Here is a 22,044-nt window from a genome sequence, read left to right on the forward strand (position 1 = left end):
GGTACAGGCTAGACCCCGAAACCATCATGGACTTAATCAGGGACCTACAGCAACTCCTGGACCATCCAATAAGAAGGGCGCACGCCATACCCCCACATGTGCAGGTGCTCTGCAGCCTACATCTGCTGGCATCCGGCAGTTATCAGGTGGTGATAGCTGCGGTGGGTGGGGTATCCCAGAGTTGCCTGTCACGTTTCTTCAGGAAGTTCCTGGATGCCATGATGCAGAGAATGCACCACTACATAAGCTTCCCAAACACACAGGCTGCACTGCAGAAAACAAAAACAGACTTTTATCACATGGCACAGTTCCCCCATGTCATCGGCTGTATTGATGGTACACACATCCCAATCTGTCCACCAGCTGATACAGAGCACATCTACAGGAACAGGAAGTCCACCCACTCCATCAATGTGCATACCGAATTGAATGATTTTGTGAATGGTCCTGTGGGTGGCACAACCAAAAGGTGGGCGTATGCTATTTACAACGAAGTCTGCAAGTTGTCGCACAGTGAGGCGGCTTCCAGATTGAGAGCTATTGACCAAGCAAACATGGAGAAGGCTTTAGCCGTTATAGATAATAGCTTCAGCACTCTCTCTTCTAGGATTCATACATGAGACAATAGGCACATGCAAGTACACGGCGCATGCAATGTACAAGCCCCGAATTTGGCGTGCGTCCTACGAGGTATCCCAGTGCCTGTGATTACACCTCCTTTCACTCTGCTTGCAAACGGTATTTATTTAATGTTGAATAATGAAGCTTGCTGCGGGATGTGAGTGGGAATCCCGTACATAACTGTCTCGCATACAGTTGTCTGCTGCAATACTGTTCTTCTTACACCCCCGCATGTGCGGCTGGATGTTTCCATCTGGCCTTCGATTCCAACCTTGAAAGCAGAGTTCAACAAGTTGAGCAGAATAGAGCGCTATTGTCCCACAAAGAGGTGCCTTTGACTTCCTCTCGTGAAACATTTGTCCTTCACGTTGCTAATACGCGCACTGAGGTACAGGCGCCTCTGAATACTGACCTCCCCCTGCATTTCGGCTCTTTGATCCAAACTATTTTCAATGCCTCGTCCACGACCGGCCTGGCTCATTTTTTTACACATGTGGGCTCGGGTCTCGTGACCTCTTTCCAACCTATTTTTGGTGTAATTCCGGCATTTGTTCATTCACTGTTCTCGAGCATCTGTGGAGGTGTCCCGCTGCTCCTGGCGCTAGTGGCAGGTGTGCTGCTTTTCCTTTTCATACTCCGGAATGGCTGCTCCTTCTGTGCCACACGAGCACCTGTCCCGTCTGCATCTTCTTCGTGATCGGATGCTTGACTTTTATGGTACTCTGCCATTGGCGACTTTGAGCCTGGCTTATGGATTATCCTTCAGGTATTCCTACTTCACCTGCGTACAACCTGTATTACACTGCCTGGATTGTCCCTTTGAATGGCCTCTGGATTTGTGCTTGACCAACATGGTGTCTCCGGTGCCGGATTTCGATCGACTGATGAGGCCCTTAGTGTCTCACGAGTTGTCCTGTTCTGGTGTCCGGATCATGGCGTGTGGTGCGGCGCATGGTATCCTGGGTAATTGGGACATCTCAGCGGCAGCCTACGACTTCTTGTCCATGAGCTATTTGGAGGAACATTCCGGGTGCCCTCTGATTGTGCTAGAGGCTCCGTTGGTTGGAGAACACGTATGTTCCTTTTCTTTACTTAATTGGATGGCTGAGACTTTTAGTGGCCCTGCAAACGATTTTTTGTTGGAAGCCGTGGCCACATATGCTGCCTATACATTCATGGATTAACTGGATTGTCGTCCATTGCGCCTGTGCTACTGGACAGCACCCTGGCGCAACATTTATTTCTTTTATTTCTCTTTTTTCTCTTCCTGATGGTCGGCTTGAGTTTTTTACTATACTTGCATTGTGTTATTTGGAATTTCATGCTGCAATTAATTGGACTTTAGGACTTTGGCGCTGCATTGGTTACGCCTTGTTCTGCTCTGACGATACTGAACTCTGCGTTCTCTCTTTTCTTGCCTATCAAATATTGCTTCGCTCAAGGGGGCGTGTAGTGAGTTCTCCCTGAATACGTACATACATTGTTCAGTTAGCATGACCACGTTGAATGTTATGTAGCCATCTTTTTGTCTTTGCACACGACACTGCGTTTACATGTTCTTTCTTGAATAAACTGCTGACTCGAGACTTCCTTCAGACGAGTGCATTCTGTTGTTCCCATCCCAAGCTCTGCGCAGCGACCTTGGTCTGTACATGCTGTGACACACAGTCTGGAATTTTACACAATGCATGTTTTCCACTCTAGGTTGTTCGACCCACTATTTAGCCATGACACACGCGCAGCTGCAAATACCTGACAGTTGGTGCTTTTCATATCACAGACATCATGTTTATTATTCAGACCGAAGACGAGCCTTCCTGCGAGACGGCTCCTGATGCTCCTGTGATGTGATTTCACTGAGCTGATTTTTGAGGTATGGGGTCCCCTATTCAAGCCTAAGAGACCTTCTATTATAACATAATTATGATATTGGCTACTTACTTAAGGGAAGGTGGTAGTATCCTCGGTATTTTCCGACTCGCTAAATACCACCTCGGTATTTACCGATTCGGTAAATACCACCTCGGTATTTACCGATTCGGTGAATTCCGATTCGTGATTACCGAATGTTACAGAATCGGTAACTGTTACCGAATTTTTACCTACATATAACTTACCGATTCTAATTTATCGATTCGGTACGGCTCGGTATTTAAGAACCGGTAAAATTTATTTACCTACATGAGGCCCTAGATGATTTCATTGATCCAATATATGAAGCCAAAAACAAGAAGATTATCAAAGTCCTGAAGAATCTTACTGGCAAAGGTGTAAAAGAGTTCATTAAGAAAATGCAGTGAGCTGACAAAATAACGCACTGTTAAATCAATGCAGCCTTGAATCTCAAGTTCTATCCAATGCCAAATATAGGTTACAAAAGATACATTTTCAGTCAAGAACAACAGAAGGTTGGTGAAACCAATGACAAATTTGTTGCGAGACTGGATATGCTCATCAAACACTGTAAGTTCAATTAATTTAATGATGAGGAAGCCATATGCCTCAGAGTGACTGAGAGATGCCTGTCAGATTCATTCAGACGACGATGAATGATGAGAGAAACTACTAGTCTGGAGCAAGTTCTCATGGCTGCTGTAGCTGAAGAACGTGCTGATGGATGAGCTGCTGACATGGAGGCCGAAGGTGCCCAGAGTGAGTCAGTCATGAACATAGAAAGTAAGCCAAAACACAAGGCCGAAGGACACAGAGTGATGTCTCCATGGAAACGGAAGTTATGCTTCAAGTGGGGATTTCATTTCCACATGAATTTAAATGTCCTGCCATTGCACAGTTCTACAAAGGCTGTGGGAAGGAGAAACATTTTCTAAAGTCCTGCAAGACGAAGGAAGAAGTAAATGCGTCGCAAATGCAAAGACCAAATGGTTGCTTGAACATTCCAGGAGTGACGTTCGACGCATGCCCACAAGGCCAAGCGACCACACCAGTTGAGCCACATCGACACCAAACGAAGTGAATCATCGTCTATATCATCATCATACAGTTCTTCAGTATCGGTGTTAAGTGAAAATGAAGAAGATGGTTGTGCAAAGTCGATGTTTACCTCAGGGACACGTGTGCATGTTGTACTGGCCGCATATGAGAAAAACTGCCAGTCTAAGAAAAGTCAACATGACAAAGCACCAAAGTCATTCAAACATTGTCTGAAAATAACAGGAAAAGTTAACAGTTGCTCAATACCTCTTATTATCAACAGTGGTGCATTGATAAACAATATGTCAAGGAGAAACACAATGAACTATCTCCATTGCCCCGACTTAAGCCATTGAAAACTAAAGTGTATAGGTGGGCTGCATCAATGCCATTAAAAAAAATCAAGGTTCATTTGGAGTGACAATGAAACACAAGACAATAAAGATACACGCACACATTCATGTACTTAAAGGTACGACGTCCAGTATGCTGATATGAGACTGATATCAGTGAACTATAACATGAATGCTCATCACAAAATAGTAAGTTGATTACTTTCATTATCTTATGGCGTGAGAAAACTAAATATTATGAAAGTACAATTACACATTAATGAGGACGTACGTTCTATTGCTCACAGACACAGATGAATTGCATTTTATTTACAGAAAGCTGTTGAAAAAGAACTTGAATCCTTTCTTAAATATGATATCATTGAGTATTCCACTGGTCCAGTGCCATGGGTTTCTCCCATAGAGGTAGAACCCAAAAGGACAGTGAATGAACAGTACGCATCTGCGTGGATATGCTTCAAGTGAACATGGCTATTGAAAGAGAATGACATCCAGGTCCACAAATTTCTGACATGATAAAACAAATGAATGGTGCACAGGTATTCTCTCACCTTGATTTGAATAAAGGATATGATCAGTTGAAACTTGAGGAGATTTGCAGGTACATTGCAATCTTTTCTACACATATTAATCTGGTCCTTTACAAAAGACTAAGTATTGGTATGTCATCAGCTGCAGAGCTGCTTCAAGATGTAATGTGTATCATACAGTCTGTCATGAATGCTTTCAATTATAGTAATGCTGCTGCATTTTGGTTTTTTGGAGCTAAACAGAAAGAGCACGATAAAGTGTGTCATTTCTGTTGTAGCTTTCCCTTTAAGCTGTAGTTCTGTCATGGAATGTGATGACATGGGTTAGAGTGTACAAGGGACTGAAAGGACAGTTGGAGCTGAAGTCTGCTGTCATGTACCATTTGCAGAAGCTGTGGGAAAAAAGGTCACTATGCTCGCATGTGTAGGAACACCAAAGTGAATATGTTAAGTGATGCTGATGAGTTCTCTCAGTTAGCAATACATTGTATCACAGATAGTAAAGTTGAGTCAGTGAATAATGAGAAAACAGTAGACATTGGAGATGTTAACATGCCTTTATGTGATGTGTACATTGGAGGTAAATGTGTTCCTGTACTAGCTGATTCTGGTTCACTTTATACTCTTTTGAGCGATAAGTTTTGGTATTCCACTTTTGGCTCTTGTGATATAAAACTTATGACACCTGACATCAATCCGGTGGGTTATGGTGGGCAGAAAATTGATTTAGTTGGTTTTTCAATTCATCTTATTGTATTTGAAGGAAGAGAAACAGTAGGGCAAATTTATGTCGTGAAACGAGGAGATAATCTGTTGGGTTGGCGTCATCAAAGGGATCTTGGCATCATTCTGAAGCCCAATGCACCAAACCAAGTTATGCTAGTTTCACAACAGAGTGATGTTCAAGATATTTTGGGAAAGTTTCCGGAAGTTTTTAGTGAAAAGCTTGGGTGTCTCAATGGTTTTAACCATAAAATATATTTTTTTTTAAATTCCACACCGATTGTACACAAATTAAGGAAGGTTCCCAACCTTATGTTGGAACCTTTACAGGAAGAAATCAATAGGCTTCTAGATCTGCAGGTAATTGAAGAGATAGAGTCATCTGAATGGTTGGCTCGCATAGTTTTGGTCCCGAAGGATAATGGGAAAAAAATCAGGATGTGCGTGGACTTGAGAAGTTTAAACAACTGCATCTGGGTAGACAGACAACCTTTACCTAATATCAATGAGGCATTATCAAAATTGGGAGGTGCCAGTTTATTCAGTGTAATGGATTTATCTGCGGCATACCATCAAATGTTGTTAAATGAAGATTCTAGACATCTTACTTCATTTGTAAGCCCTTTAGGTGCATACAGGTTTATTCCTATGCCTTTGGGGTTGGCAAGTGCTGCAGCATGTTTTCAAAGAGTGATGAAAAACGCTTTGAATGGCATTGATTCTGTCTTATTTTTCCAGGACGATATTCTTGTCCATGATCAAGATAGGGATAAACATGATGAAGTTTTATTCCGTGTTCTGTCAAGGTTGAGGGAACGGGGACTCATGCAAATTTAGAGTTACTTCAGTTTCTTATCTAGGACATTCAATTTCTGGGGAGGGCATCAGCCTCAAAGTTGATCTAGCAGAGGCAATATTACAGGCACCATCTCCTCTGAACAAAGATCAAGTAAAATCCTTTTTTGGATTATCTGAGTATTATTCAAAATTTGTGTATAATTTTGCGAGTGTTATGCAACCATTAAGAGTTCTTCTTAAAAAAGGAGTGGAATTTAATTGGTCTGATGAGTGTGAAGATGCCTTTAAAAAAGTAAAGAAGGAAATTGCAGGTATGCCAACCGTAGGACATTTTGATGTTAAAAAGACCATTTTAACTACTGATGCCAGTGTGCGAGGTTTGGGTGCGGTGCTATCACAGGTGGTGGATGGTAGTGAGAAGGTGATTGATTTTGCTTCTCGCTCATTGAAGGGTGCGGAGGAGCGCTATTCGGTGATAGAACGTGAAGCTTTAGCTTGTTACTGGGCTATCAATCATTTCAGATTTTACTTGTGGGGTATACCTTTCCTTGTTAGAACAGACCACAAACCACTTGTACATATGTTTTCTTGTAGGAATGTTGAAAGCACTACACCAAGAATTGAAAGGTGGGTTGAGGGACTATGGGAATACAATTTTACTGTGGAATATTTACCTGGCTTAAGAAATGTTCCAGCAGATTTCCTATCTAGAATGCCTTTGGAGAAAGGTTCGATTAATAACCTTGACAGCACTGTTTGTTGGGTGAAAGAGTCAGCTATTGACAAGAAAGAATGGGAAGCTGGTTGTGAGGATGATGAGGCTAGAGGTATCATTATGAATTTCATTGTCAATGGTTGGCCTTCTTTGGATATGGTTCCAAATTGTTTGAGAGGTTTCTGGAATGTACGTGAAGAATTGACTATTCTACAAGGAGAACTTTTGCGGGGGGATAGACTGATACCTCCTGTTGGTATGAGAGAGAAAATTGTCAATCTTGCTCATGAGGGTCATCTTGGACGCAGTTCGATTAAAGCGAGAGTTAGAGAGTCTTATTGGTGGCCTGAAGTAGATCGCCAAGTGGAAGAAGTGGTCAAGGATTGTGTCATGTGTGCAGGAAATGACAAGTCAAGGAAAGGTAGGACTGCTCCTCTTTCTCCTGTTGTCCTTGGTCAAAACTTGCTGTTGACATTGTAGGCCCTTTTGACACTTTGCCTCCCTCGGAAAGGTTTGTTGTTGTACTAGTTGACTATACATCCAAGTGGGTGTCTGCTTCTTGTATGGGTTCAGTTGTAACTAAGAACATTATTGAATTTCTTAGAGATGCCTTCACTTGTGAAGGTATACCCGATGTTCTTGTTTCGGATAATGGGGTGCAGTTTACCTCTCAAGAAATTACAGATTTTTTAAAAGAACTTTCCATCACACATCACAGAGCTGCTCTCTATGCTCCACAGGCAAATGGGTTAGTTGAAAGTATGAATAGATTAATAAGAGCTTCTGCTCAGAGTGCCTTGGAGAGAAGAGCTCCACTCAAGCCCATCCTTAGAGAGAAATTGTGGGCGCATAGGAATACACCTAATAGTGTGACTGGTTGTTCCCCGTTTGAAAAACTTAAGGGGAGAACAGCTGGTTCAAAGTTAAATCCTCTTTGGTTGAGTGTGAAAGATAGAGGTTGTGTTGTGAAGAATTGGAGACTTAATAAATATCAAGAGAATTACAAGCGTAGGTTTGATATGAAAAATGGGGTATGTCAACCGACTTGGAAAATTGATGTATTTGTGTTTGTTAAGAAAGCAGTTTGGTCTCCCAAAGGTGAAACAAAATATTTTGGTCCGAGGCGTATCATTAAAGTCATGAGGAATGTAGTAATGCTTGATGGGGGTGATGTGTTGAGTATGTCCCGTTTGTCAAAATGTGCCCATTCTGGGAATGGATACAGAGATTCTCTGTTTCAGCCCAGATTTCCGAAATGTAATGAAAATTGTACTCGACCTGATCCATCTACTCATGGTTCCAGAATCAGGAGACCACCTTTGTATCTTCAAGACTACTGTGTAAAGTACAAATAGTATTGGGGTGGTTTTATCTTTGTATTGTTATGTTTTTCCTAAATCGTGTGACTTACTTATATATTTGTTTAAGCTGTTGTATTTTATCTTTCTTCTTGTTTTTATTCTTTCTTTTGTGTTCTTTTACATTTTTATATAAAGGGAAGATGTGTTGTAGCTTTCCCTTTAAGCTGTAGTTCTGACATGGAATGTGATGACATGGGTTAGAGTGTACATGGGACTGAAGGGACAGTTGGAGCTGAAGTCTGCTGTCATTGCTGTGTATTTGGTGGGTGTTAAGAATAAACACTTAAAAGAGACTTCGTGTGGATCATCTTTATAATAATTTCCTTTCTGTCGCAGGTTTAAATGCTGAGAAAAGTGAATTCCACAAGACAAAGTTAAAAATCTTTGCCATATCGTTTCTGATGGGGCATGGGACATCGATCCAGCTAAAGTGCAAGGGTTGTCAACTGCCCATCACCCAGAACGTGTTTCCATGTTACGTTCATTCCTTGGTATGGCCAGGTACTGTTCAAGATATATAGAAGACTTTGCCACTGTCAGTGTACCATCAGGAGATTTGACATGAAAGAATGTTTCTTTCATTGGTCACATGAGTGTGAGCCAAGTTTCCAAAAAATCAAACAAGCTATTGAGAACTCTACTGAAATGGCATATTTTGATCAAAAGCTTCATACTGAGGTAGTTGTTGACGCTAGTCGTGTCGGGTTAAGCACAATCCTTACACAGCACAGCCGAAACCCAGCTGCTTGAAGATCTATTGTGACATATGCAAGCAGAAGTTTGTCCCAAACTGAATGTGCTTATTCATAACCTGAGAAAGAAAGCTTAGCAGTGGTGTGGGCTTGTGAACATTTCCATGTATTCGTGTATGAAAAGCCTTTTACGCTTGTGACAGATCATCAAGCATTGTTGACCATCTTTGGCAATCCAAAAGCAAAGATGCCTCCTTACATTGAACATTGGGGTCTGCGAATGCAAGAATACAACTATACCATTGTGCATTGTCCAGGGAAACAACAAAACCCTCCTGACTACTTCTTAAGAGTTCCTTTACAGTGCCCTTGCATCCCTTCCAAGATGGCTGAATCATTCATAAATTTCATTGTGACATCAAGCACACCAGCTGCCCTTTCGTTAGAACAAATTGTCACTGCCACGAGCCAAGATAGTAACATGTTAAAACGGAAAGACATTCTTACACATAAGTCTTGGCACCACCAGCACCCATGACCTCTTACCAGTCACAGTAAATACCAGAAGTTTAAAAATGTCAAAGATGAACTTTTAATTACTCAGGAAGGCATTATCCTAAGAGGTTAAAGAATTGTTATTCTGGAGACTCTGAGGCAACAGATTATTGAAGTGGCTCATGAACGACATCCTGGAATCGTGTCAACCAAATGAGCTCTCTGACGCCAAGTCTGGTTTCCACATCTCGATGAGAGAGTTGAAAGAGAATTGAAGGCCTGTCATCTATGCAACTGCCTTTCATTGAAAACCACTCAATACACCTTAAGCTTTCCCGAGTTTCCAAAGCATGCATAGGAAAGACTTGCTGTTGACTTTTTCAGTCCTCTTGAAAATGGACATCACCTAATACTGATTGTTGATGAATACTTCCATTTTCCATTGATAGACGATCTCTCAACTATCACGCAAGAAAGAGTAATCCAGGGATTAAACGGCATCTTCGCCACTAGGGGTGTTCCTGTGATCTTAAAATGTGACAACAAGTCCCCTTTTAAAATCGGGGCATATACAAGGAAGATTTCTCTCTACGCTGACGGTCTTATGGTGTACACCTCGTACGTAGTGTCTAATCTACCACATTTTATGGCGGAAGTGAGGTAATTTGGCAAACCGGCAGGATATGCGGCAAACGAGGAAAAAACAAAGATAATGATCTGGAACCAAGCCGGTGGAGAAACAAACTGTGTTGAGGAATTGATATGCCTGGAGATCAAAATAACTAAAGACCTTGGGAAGTTAGCTGCTGCAAATCTGGAAAGAGTAGGAAAAGCGATAGATGTGATACTTAAAAGATGGCAGAACCTTCCACTTATGATCTATGGCCGGATTTATCTGGTGAAAATGTCCATTCTACCAAAACTCACCTTTCTTTTCAATAATATACTGTCACACTTTGAAAAAGAACACTCCTGAAATTGCAAGGGAAGGTATCATCTTTTATCTGGGATAGTAGAGGCATACACCTCTCATAGAAAAAGTGGAAACGGAAAGCCGGACTTGGGGGTATGGGTCTCCCAGACCTACAGCTCTATTGTTGGGCGTTCCAACTTAAAAACAATAGAATGCTACTTCGACGACCCAATGAATCTCTAATAGGAGTTATGTTTAAATCAATGTTGGTGGGCCTACCTGAAGAGGGCTTCTCTTACAAATATGGGGCTAATTTGTTTTTCAAAAGGTTAGACTAAAATGTCTCCAGTCAGCGGCAAGGACTTGGTATGAGATAAGATTGATACTAGCCGTAACTTTTTTTAGCAGGCTGCCCCCCATATGGGACTCGCCAGGAACCCCAGAGTGTCTATCTGACAGCTTGGCAGAACCACTGAATCAGCGAGATGTTAGGCAGTGGGGTCATTTGGTAGATGGTGGACAAAAGTTAACATTGAGCTTTCAGCACAACAAGACAAAAGGGGCTATCTCCATATGTTAAAATCTACCAGGGCAATGCCTGGCTTAAGTGCCAAAATGGGCTGGATGCAAATTCAGAACAAATGGAGTTTGATCTTCAGGATACAGCGGCAAGGAAAAAAGGTGTGGCACTTTGGTATCAACATCTTCTGGCAGCAGAATCGGCTGAAATGAAAACACCATATAGCACATGGGATGGATGCTTGACGGATGTGGGGCTGGCAGATTTATGGCAAGTATCTTGTGCTACACTTTACTTGTTGGTTAAACCTGCTGCTTTAAAGAAAAATCACTTTTTTTTTACCTTGCATAGAATTTATTGGACCCCAAAATAGCTGGGAAAGATGAAGGAAAGTGCTGATCTAAGGTGTAAATGGTGTGGCAGCGAGGATGCTGATGACGTGCACATGTTTGCCCCTTGCTCAAACCTGGAAGAATTCTGGCCAGCAGTGGATAAGACTATCTCGCACTCCGTGAGTGTCAACATAGAGGTAAGCCCAGATTTAATTATGTTTGGGATATCCCAGCTGGTTAAAGACATGTATGATTTGCAGGCAAACTGCCGCTATCTGATTTTCTACCGAATGTTATTGGCAAGCCTTGCAAACTCTGGACTCACACGGAGGCTCCTTCGTGGCAGGGATGGAAGAGATCTGTGTTTTTTTAAGGAGATAGATAGAATCAGGCTCAGGTTCTGGGACTTGCTAAAGTTTTGAAGACCTTTCTGTCCAATGATTACACCCTATCAATTCAGCAAACTGGTAGGGCTGTGCAAACTTTGGTTTAACCCAGTAAATCTGATTGATTTGTAGTCGATATTTGGCACTTACAAAGGGCATGTTGAAGGGTGCCAATCGGTGGTGACATGAGGACAAAAATCAAAATAAAAAAAACGCCCCATTTCAACAGTAGAGAATTCAGAGACTTTCTCAGCCATCTTAATGTGAATCATCAGAAGAGCCTACCTCTTTGACTAGAAGCCGATGGCCTTGTGGAACTCTTCATAAGTACTCATAACACAGCTGTTCGGGTGCTATATTGGATAAGTTTGATCTAAAAACTGTTTTGAATTCTACTCTTTGAGCTTACTATTCGACACCTCACTTGACCAAAGGTGAAGGTTCTGCAACCTTGATGTTTGGGTGAGCCATGGTGACCAAGTTAGCCTGATGGACCATCAGAAAATCAAGTACTGAGGAAGAAATCCGCGTAAAAGACTTGGATCACAAACAGAAAATAAAGGATTATGCAGACAAGCGCCGACATGCAAAAGACATTACTAAATGAGATTGAGTGCTTTTTCGTCTGCATAGAAAATGGAAATCTGATGCTCCATCCGATTCTGAGCAATTTCATGTTGTGACCAGAAAAGGGCACATGGGGCCCGATTCACAGAACTAACTTAAGACAAAATCCTAAACGTACTACCATTTTGGTATTCACAGAAGGCACTTACTCATTTTGGTATTCACAGAAGTTAGGAGTCCTAACTTTAGGACTCCTAAATGCCTTCTGTGAATACCGAAAGTCTTAAAATTAGGATTTTTCTCAGTTTAGTAGTAGTATAGTTAGGACTCCTAACTTTAGGACTACTAAATGCCTTCTGTGAATACCGAAAGTCTTAAAATTAGGATTTTTCTCAATTTAGTAGTAGTAAAGTTAGGACTCCTAACTTTAGGACTCCTAACTGCCTTCTGTGAATACTGAAAGCCTTAAAATTAGGATTTATCTCAGTTTAATAGTAGTAAAGTTAGAAGTCCTAACTTTAGGAATCCTAAACTGAGAAAAATCCTAATTTTAATACTTTCGGTATTCACAGAAGGCATTTAGGAGTCCTAAAGTTAGGACTCCTAACTTCTGTGAATACCGAAGTGAGTAAGTGTCTTCTGTGAATATGAAAATGGTAGTAAGTTTAGGATTTTGTCTTAAGTTAGTTCTGTGAATCGGGTCATGGTGACTCCCCAGCATCATGGGAAGTCCATTATGCTAGATTCCTTGCATTGTTGACCCGTGGTTTATCGCTTTTCAGGCACTGATGTCATTGTGCAGGTTGGGTCTGAAAAGACAAGCGAAAACCCCCGGACTGCTGCTGTTCCTACATCACCAATGCAGGTCATGGACACTTCCCCTGCCTGTCCCCTGTCCCCAGTTTCCAGAGACACAGCCGGGATGTGTGATCTAAGTGCCATGAAAGCTCATTGAAGAACTATGACTGTATATATATTTGTTATTTAATGGAGGGGGATGTTGTGTCCTGTCAGTTAGCAATGTAGGAACCCTTGTGGCTCCTTATGGACTCCATAGAGCTGGGACATAAACGTTAGAGAGTAGCAAAATGAAGTCAGGTTTAGAATGTAGTTAGCAATTACACGCAGATAAATAAAGACGTATTACACTAAGCTCCATGTGTGGAGTATTCATTGGTGAGCACCAAGACCGGGGAGGATGCTACACAATATACTTCTAATTTCTAGTGGAAACCAGTCTGAGACGCATGGGTGAACTGGAAAGCTATAGATTTTTTAATAGTAGATAACATTTTGAAATCAGCAAGGGGTCATATGTGTGGATCCCTCCAGGTTTTCCCAAAAAAAGAAAGGGACATATGTATTAATTGGTTGCATCGCTTTTGCAGCATGCAATGGGGTGCATGCGCCACACAACCCTTAAGTGTGATTTATCAAGACACGCAAAGCCACCTTGCAATGCCCTGAGTGGATTGATAAATCCAGAGTAAAGCAACACAGAACAGCACAAATTGCTGTGTTGCGTTACTCTACCCCAGAGATGCGTTCCTTGGGTGGTGCATGGCTGCTCCAACACAAAACCAATGGATTATGATGCATTAACAAATTTACAATAAGTGATAGACCTGGGAATGTGCCAAAACTGCTACGTCTCCCTAGTTGAGGCATAACGAGGAGAAATATATTTATTTCTCCTTGATTTTTTCTCTTTCTAAGTGCGCTGCATTCTGCTGCACCCATTGAAAGAGGAAATTGCCTCAAGGGATTGTTTTTGTGCAAGAGGGGTACCTTCTGCACAAAAACAATCCTGCTTAAAATGCAGGCACCCTTGCACCATGATGCAAGAGTGCCTGCATTGATGATAGTCAGCACATAGTGCGCCAGAGCTGGTGAAAGCCAGGAATGTGCCCTATTATGATAAATATTGCCCATTCCAGCCCATTCACATTTGTGCAGTACATCAAGGTGGCTTGCTAAGCTGTGTCTCAAATCGATAACTATGCCCCTCATTCTTTAAATAAGTAGGAAAATAATTATGAAAAAACAGCCATTTGTGACGACATTTTCATCTGTAACTTTTTGTCACAATGGTAAAATTCAAAAGCAATACACCATTAGATTTGCTTACCATTTCTTCTTGATGGGATATATAGGGTTTGTAGGTTCTTTAAGAACCCAAAGAACCATGAGACAACAACTGAGCTGGACTGTATAATGGCTGTTCATTGTTTATTGAGTATAGACAAATTCACATAGTGAAATACATAGAGTGAAAAATGGTCATCAAGGAAACTTATGTATTTCGAAATTGGGCAGTTTAGAAGCAGTGGTTATTTGCGCATCTCCGAATTTGTGGGCACCCATACTAGCATGTGATTCATAGGGCATTTTTCAACATGCCTTCTTTCTTACACACTAATTTATATTTGGAGGTACATATGCAGCGAAATCCAATTGGTAATAATAAATGTTCTACTACTCTATGTTTAAACATGTCTTTAGATAAAAATGGTACATCACTTGTGTGAGGAGGTCTAGTGTCTGCGACAGGATACAGGCCAAAATGCAACATGAACACACCTCATTTTTCCACTCAAAACGGATCTGATGTTTTCAAAATGGGTAGCTGTTGATTTTGGGCACTAGCTTAGCTGCCACCAAGGGAAACCTAGCAAACCTGCACTTTTTGGGAAACCAGACTCCTGAGGGATTCTAGGGAACAGGTCACTTCCATGGCTCTCATCATGTTTTTACCCAGAATCCCTTTCAAACCTCAAACTTTGACTATGAAAAACTATTTTCTGTGATGAAAACTTCTGGAAGCTGAAGGGAGCAGCAAACGTCTTATCACTCAGCATTGCCCCAGGTCTCCCGATAAAAATGCACCTCACTTGTGTGCATAAGCCTATTCTGCACAACAGGAAACAGTTCAAAATACAAAATGGATGCATGACATTTTTCCACTCAAAATATACCTTTTATGGAAAGTGTATAGCTGTGGATTTCTGCTCCTGCTCAGCCGGCACCTAGGGAAACCTAACAAACCTATACATTTTTTAAGACTAAGCGCAGGGGGAAATTCATGGTGGGCTGACTTGTATAGCTCACATCAGCTTTTTGTACTCAGAATCCCTTGCAAACCTCATACTTTGATTAAAAACAAATGTTCCTCATATTTTTATGACGGAAGCTTAGTTCTCTCTAATTTGCGTGCTGTGGAGCCCGCATAGACGTCTTTGAGCTGCGCACAAAAGGATTTAAATTGTGCACACAGAAATGACCACAAACCAGGGGGTCTTACCATTTTCTTTCCAGAGCTAATGCCCTCCGGGCGACAGCAACGCTTTCCTGCTGGGCTATTGTTGCCTCTCTGCATTCCTCCTAAACGGCATCACAAAAAATTAAGTTTTGCTAATATGCTGCCTTTTGTGTGACACTTTTCTGCTGCAGGTCCAGCCTCCCAGGTAAACAGACACCAGTAACTGAAATAACCTTGATGAAACTTCCATGAAAATATTCACAGCCATCAAGGAGTATTCTGCAGAGGCCCCGCTGACTACATGAGCACATCACTATTCATTCTTGTTTAGAATGTAATGTGAGACTTTGTCTTTAGAGCTACTGTGATTCAACTATTATAATGTTGCCTGCTAGTTTGTTAAATAGCTAAATATTATTTAGACTCTACAAAACAAAAGACATCATGTGGCAATTAAGTACTTTCATTTAAAGTGTATGGGTTCTTAAACGAAGTGCTGCAAAAATCAAATGATAGCTTTTCACATGTTGCTTCGATTTTACTTGAGCTGTATTGGAAATGGAACTTAGGGGCAGATTTATGTTCCCTGGCGCATCCCTGCAAATCAGCATGGATACGCCAGGGAAGATGCGTCACGCAAGTTTGCCCTTGCGCCACCGCAGATGCGCCGCATTTACAATGCGGTGCATCGTGGCGCAAGGACAAGCGGATACGTGACGCATCTGCCGGCGTAAGGTTGGCGCAGTGCTGAAGTTGCGTCGCAAGCGCGACACAACTCCAGCACTGTTCCAACCTACCCTATCCCTAACATGGTGCGTCAAGCCTTACGCCTGCTTCAAGCAGGTGCAGGGTTTTGACGCATCAGCGTTGGGAAAGTGACTCAGTGAAATCTTATAGATTTCACTGAGTCACTTTTCAGGGGCGTTCCTGCGACGGAACGCACCCCCTGAGTAGAAACGCCCACATGAAACCTGACGCAGGTTTCATGTGGCTCAGGGTTTTACACCGTGACGCATCTCCATAGATGCGTCACGATGTAAATGGGGCGCAACATGGTGCAGGGTTTACGCCGCCGCTGCGTCACAAAAGTGACGCAACGGCGGCGTAAAAGTGGCGCAAGTCTGATATAGATCTGCCCCTTTGTTTTGTAAATATACTGGGGCAGATTTATGTTCCCTGGCGCATCCCTGCAAATCAGCATGGATGCGCCAGGGAAGATGCATCACGCAAGTTTGCCCTTGCACCACCGCAGATGCGCCGCATTTACAATGCGGTGCATCGTGGCGCAAGGACAAGCGTGACGTTTCTGCCGGCGTAAGGTTGGCGCAGTGCTGAAGTTGTCTCGCAAGCACGACGCAACTCCAGCACTGTTCCAGCCTACCCTATCCCTAACATGGTGCGTCAAGCCTTACGCCTGCTTCAAGCAGGTGCAGGGTTTTGACGCATCAGCGTTGGGAAAGTGACTCAGTGAAATCGAGTCACTTTTCAGGGGCGTTCCTGCGACGAAACGCCCCCCCCTGTGTCGCAACGCCCACATGAAACCTGACGCAGGTTTCACGTGGCGCAGGGCTTTACACCGTAACGCATCTCCATAGATGCGTCACAATGTAAATCGGGCGCAACTTGGCGCAGGGTTTACGCCGCCGCTGCGTCACAAAAGTGACGGAACGGCGACGTAAAAGGGACGCAAGTCCCACATAAATCTGCCCCACTGAACCTAGAAAATACCTTTTGGCGGAATGTATTCAAATATAGATTTGCAGATTCCTAAATTTTGATGTGGGGTTTGCACATGATAACCCTCATGGGCTGTACCTAGTAATCTATCGATGTGTCAGTGATGAAATTGTCTATTAAATAAATTAAGTAATTGTTTTCTGCAATTTAATTGGGGTATTGATCAGGGTAAGCTGTCATTTTGCACTTTGCTATGTTTCAATGAGTACATTGACTGTGTGTGTGTTCTGAAAGTGTTATAAAACAACAGCTAAACCACACCTTTCGATCCCTATTGAAAACGTTCCTAATTTCTCTAAACACTTTACAGATTTAATTGGACGGACAAGAGCAAAGTGAAACTGTCACATTAGATGGGCTGCATTTAAGGGATACAAAAATGGCATGGATAGTTGTGTAGATATATTTACTTTCATTTCCGACATGCCCCGTGTTTGAGAACAGTAGCACCATATGGCTCTTATGGAAAACAGGCTAGTGTCGTTTAGCAGTGTTCCTCTTCCGCTCACCCAACCACTCATGAATGAACAGCTTTTGGATCTCCCGTAGAGTAGACTGAACTTTTGTTTGTTTGGATTGAGATGGAAGAGTGACGTTTTCATGTCTGGGACTAGGTAAGACTTCTTGATTTCATTAAAATAGTACAGATAATATGCATACTTAAAGGGGTTTCCACCCGCCCCCTTCATCCATTGGGCTGTTGTGTCATTCACATGTTTTCTTCTTCCCATTTGAAGTAGATAATCGGCAATTGGCAGCCCGGTTCAGCCACTGGCTAACTTTACAGTGAGTGATGACATTCTGCTTTTTACAAGGAGTGCAGGGGCATATTTACAAGTGCTTTATCTCCGCTTTTGTGGCTTACAAAGCCAAAAAAGCGGAGATAAAACCAGTGCCCTATTTACAAGAGGGTGCTAACATGCATAATCGCGTTTTAGCACCGTTTTTCCCAACGCCTGGGCGTACCCCAGATGGACTACCTTGCAAATATCGCTGATGTTTACATCGCGATATTTACAAGGCAGCCCACAGGATTTTAGCAGACGTTAGATTTTGGCAAAAACGGCCTTTTTTGCCAAAATCTAACGTCTGCTAAAATCCTGACTTAGCCATCCCTAACATAGGGGGTGGATTATGCTGATACAACCCTGTGGGTCGTATCAGCAAGGTTATCGCCGTTTTGCAGGGAACATCGCTGGAAAACCAGCGATGTTCCCTGCAAAAGGGCGCTAACCTCGCTATCTCTGGAATTTTTATCGCCCTGGAGAAACGCGTTGTTAATAACGCGCTATCAAGGCGATAAATTCCAGAGATAGCCTGCGATAATATTATTATCGCTAAGCACGGCCTGCGATAATTCTCGCTGGCCGTTGATAATATGCCCCACAGTTTCATAAATTGTAACTTCCTACAGTGCTTGGGGCTACTAAGCCAATGTGTTGTTTTTGAGACCAAAAAACAGGTTTTGGCTGCAGCCAGGACCAGAAAGTATCTTTACATTTTGATAGGAAAATCCTCTTCAACCTTGAATCACTAAAGTCACCACTCATTCCCCGGTTTTTCTGCCAACCAGACAGAACTCTAAACTATGCTTCCCTGTTGATTGCCCCATTTTGGGAGGTTCCGCACTTTCCGTCAAGGGGCAGACATATGTTTCCTCTTGGAAAAAGGAAACATTTTGCCATCCTCAGTCAAGCAATTAATGCTTCAGAGGAGCACATTGTGGGGCAGATTTATCATTCAATCAAACAACGCAGTGCAGCAGCCATAAATGATGTGCTGCACTGTGTGAAAAAGAGAGAGGTGGAGAGCACCATATTTACAGAAATATGGCTTACTCCTCCCCTAGCGCTGGCACTGAAATCATCTGCTGTGGGCCACTGGAGACACCTTTGCGCCTTGTGCAAGGGTGTCTCCGCGTGCCTGGCATAGGTTTTTTACTGGAACGGTAGCCTTCAAAATGCTATGCATAGACTGACTTTAACCCTTTTCTTTCTTTGTGTGTGAGCTGTAAAATGCAACGCAAGTACAAAGTCAGAAAAGGAAGGGGAAATAAAAGCATTTCTCTTTCCTTGTGCCTACTTCAAAAGGGCACAGTTTTGTGATGCTTAGGCCTGCCTACTTTATTTAGTAAATAGGTTTCTAGCCTCAGAACCCTTGGTTGCATGGGAATAGCCATACTCCACCCATGGTACACCCCTGAGGCACTAAGTAATGCAAAGCAGTGCTATGCGCTGCTTTGTGTCACTTTCACAGTTTTCCAGTGCTAAACAAGTTTAGCACTACAAAATAAATGTGGAAAAAATAGATGTTGTGCCAATTTTCATCACTTTTGTGATGCAAACTAGGCGTGAAATCTTAGTAAATATCCCCCTAAGAGTCAAAATTGTAGAACTGGGTCTCTTTTAGAAGCAAACAAGGACAAACTTGCTTGTCTTTCGCGAACTTGTTATCATTATTTTTGATGGCCCTCTTGAGCCTCCTATTTCTATCATCCCAATAATTTGCTGTGTAACTCTTTAATACTCCTGGTCTTGCACACAGTCGAGAAAATTGTGCTCATAAACATATCACTGGCGCAAACAGAGAAAAATAATTAGAAGGAATATTGGATAGAAGGTTCTGGAATTTGTGGGCAGCTGTGAACTCCCTTCCGCCCAGTATTCGTCAATGTTGCATGATAGAAATGTCACCTCACAGAAAACGTCCCAAAATGCAATATGGTTACATTATATTTACCACTCAAAACTGACACTTTTTTTGCAAAGAGGGTAGCTGTGGATTTTGGGAACGAACTCAGGTGGCACTCCGGGAAGCCTAACAAAGCTGCACATTTTTGGAAAATATGGTAATATAGGTCATTTTTACTCAGAAGCCCTTGTAAACATCAAACTTTGGTGAAAAACAAATTTTCCTCACATTTCTATGGCTGAAAGTTCTGAAATCTGTGGTGAGCAACATATTTCCTATAACCATGAGTTCCCATTTGATACACGATAAGAACGGTATCCCACGTGTGTTGCTTGGCCATGAGACCACAACACAAAAGGCCCTAAAGGGCTAGGTTGAGAGATAAGCAATCAGAGTAGCTGTGATATTTGGGGCCGTGTTGTGCTGCCACCCATGGAAACCTACCAACAACAGGCATATCTGAAAACTAGACAACCAGGGGATTCCAGAGTAGTGTGCCTTGCATGGATCCCATGACTTTTCTCACACACAATACCCTGCACACCTCAATCTTTGCCTGAAATCAAAAAATGTCCTCACATCTCTGTGATGGAAACTTCTGGAATCCATAGAAATCCATAAAATTCCGACCACCCATCATTACCCCCAAATGTGCACCACTTGGCTGGGACTAGTTCCCACAATAGGAACGTAACAAACCAAGATTAATGGGAGCCATTGCAATGAGACTCCCTTTTTTTTCAGTTTGAGCCATCCCTGTTTCGGGCACCAGGCAAACAAGTGGTGCAACATTTCTGTCAGCACAAGTGGGGTAACGCTGATCCACTGGGCAGAGATATCATAGGAAAGGGGAGATTCTTCCCTTTCCAATGATTCCTCTCCCAAGATAATCATTGTTCGGGTGACTGAGATATGCTCCTGAAGCACTGATGCCGGCTCATTTTACTTTCACTTTCCTGTAATGACGTTTGTGCACCCTGCCTACTCATTATCACTACAGGAAGAAGAAAACAAACAGTCAGGCTGCTCAGGAAGCTCTTAATGAGCTGCCCAATGTGAAAAGAAAATAAGGGAACCCTCTGGTGCAGAGCATCAGAGGGGCATTTATATACCTCACCAGTATCGGCTAATGCTCCGCACCCGACATCGCCGTAGCCATCCTAGATGGCTACAAGATCACCCGCAGAGACCGCACAAACGGAGTCGGAGGAGGAATCGCCATCGTCCACAAAAACAGCATCAGAGTCTCGACTAGCACCGACGACGCGATCAGCACCGCTGAACACATGCACTTCCAGATCCACACAGACCCCAACTCCACCCTCAGAGGCACCCTCATCTACCGACCCCCCAGACCCCGCCCCCGGTTCAGCGACTCCATCGCCGACTTCATCAGCACGCAAGCCCTGACCTCCACCGACTACATCTTCCTCGGAGACCTGAACTTTCACCTTCAGAACAACAACGACAACAACTTCACAACCCTGATCGATAACCTCGCCAACCTCGGACTAAAGCAACTCGTCACAACGCCCACCCACTCCGCCGGCCACACAATCGACCCCGTCTTCTCCTCAAGCCCGCACGTCTCCGTCAGCCACACCACCGAACTCCTCTGGACCGACCACTGCTGCATCCACTTCACCTTCAAGAAACCCACCACATACCACCTCCACCGCTCCCAAAAACTCCCCCGCCGCTACTGGAGCAAAATCACCGAAGACCAACTACATGCAAACCTCGCTCTCAACCCACCCACCGAACCCTCCAACACCGACGACGCTGCCCACAGCCTCAGATGCTGGATTGAAGACTGCACCAACACCCTCGCCCGGCTGAAGAAACCCCCCCACAGAGACACCAGCAAGGGGGCCAGCTGGTTCACCCCAGAACTCCTAGCCTCCAAGCAAGCCTGTCAGAAACTAGAGAAGAAATGGCACAGTGAACAAACTCCGGACATCCGCGCAGCACACAAGGACGCCATCCGCAACAACCACCACCTCATCAGGGCCTCCAAGAGAACCTCGTTTAAAGACCGCCTCGACAACAACGCACACAATAGCAAGGAGCTCTTCAAAATTGTGAAGGAACTCTCCAACCCCAGCTCCAACACCAACGACATCCCGCCGTCACAAGCCCTGTGCGACTCCCTCGCTACCTTCTTCCACTGCAAGATAACAGAAATCCGCGACAGCTTCAACACCCAGACAGACCCAACAGACAGCAACACAACAGACCCTCCGCACACCATCGACCACGACCCCCTGCTAGCTTAGGCCAGCTTGAGCATCGATGACACCATGAGCACAATCCACTGCAGCTCTCCATCAGATCCCTTCCCACACCAAGTCTTCAACAAAGCAAGCAGCTCCATCGCACCCCACCTGCTCAACGTCATCAATCTCTCCCTCGGGACCGTG

The sequence above is a fragment of the Triturus cristatus genome, chromosome 1_2 (genome assembly GCF_964204655.1).
Source record: "Triturus cristatus chromosome 1_2, aTriCri1.1, whole genome shotgun sequence".
Classification (NCBI taxonomy): domain Eukaryota; kingdom Metazoa; phylum Chordata; class Amphibia; order Caudata; family Salamandridae; genus Triturus; species Triturus cristatus.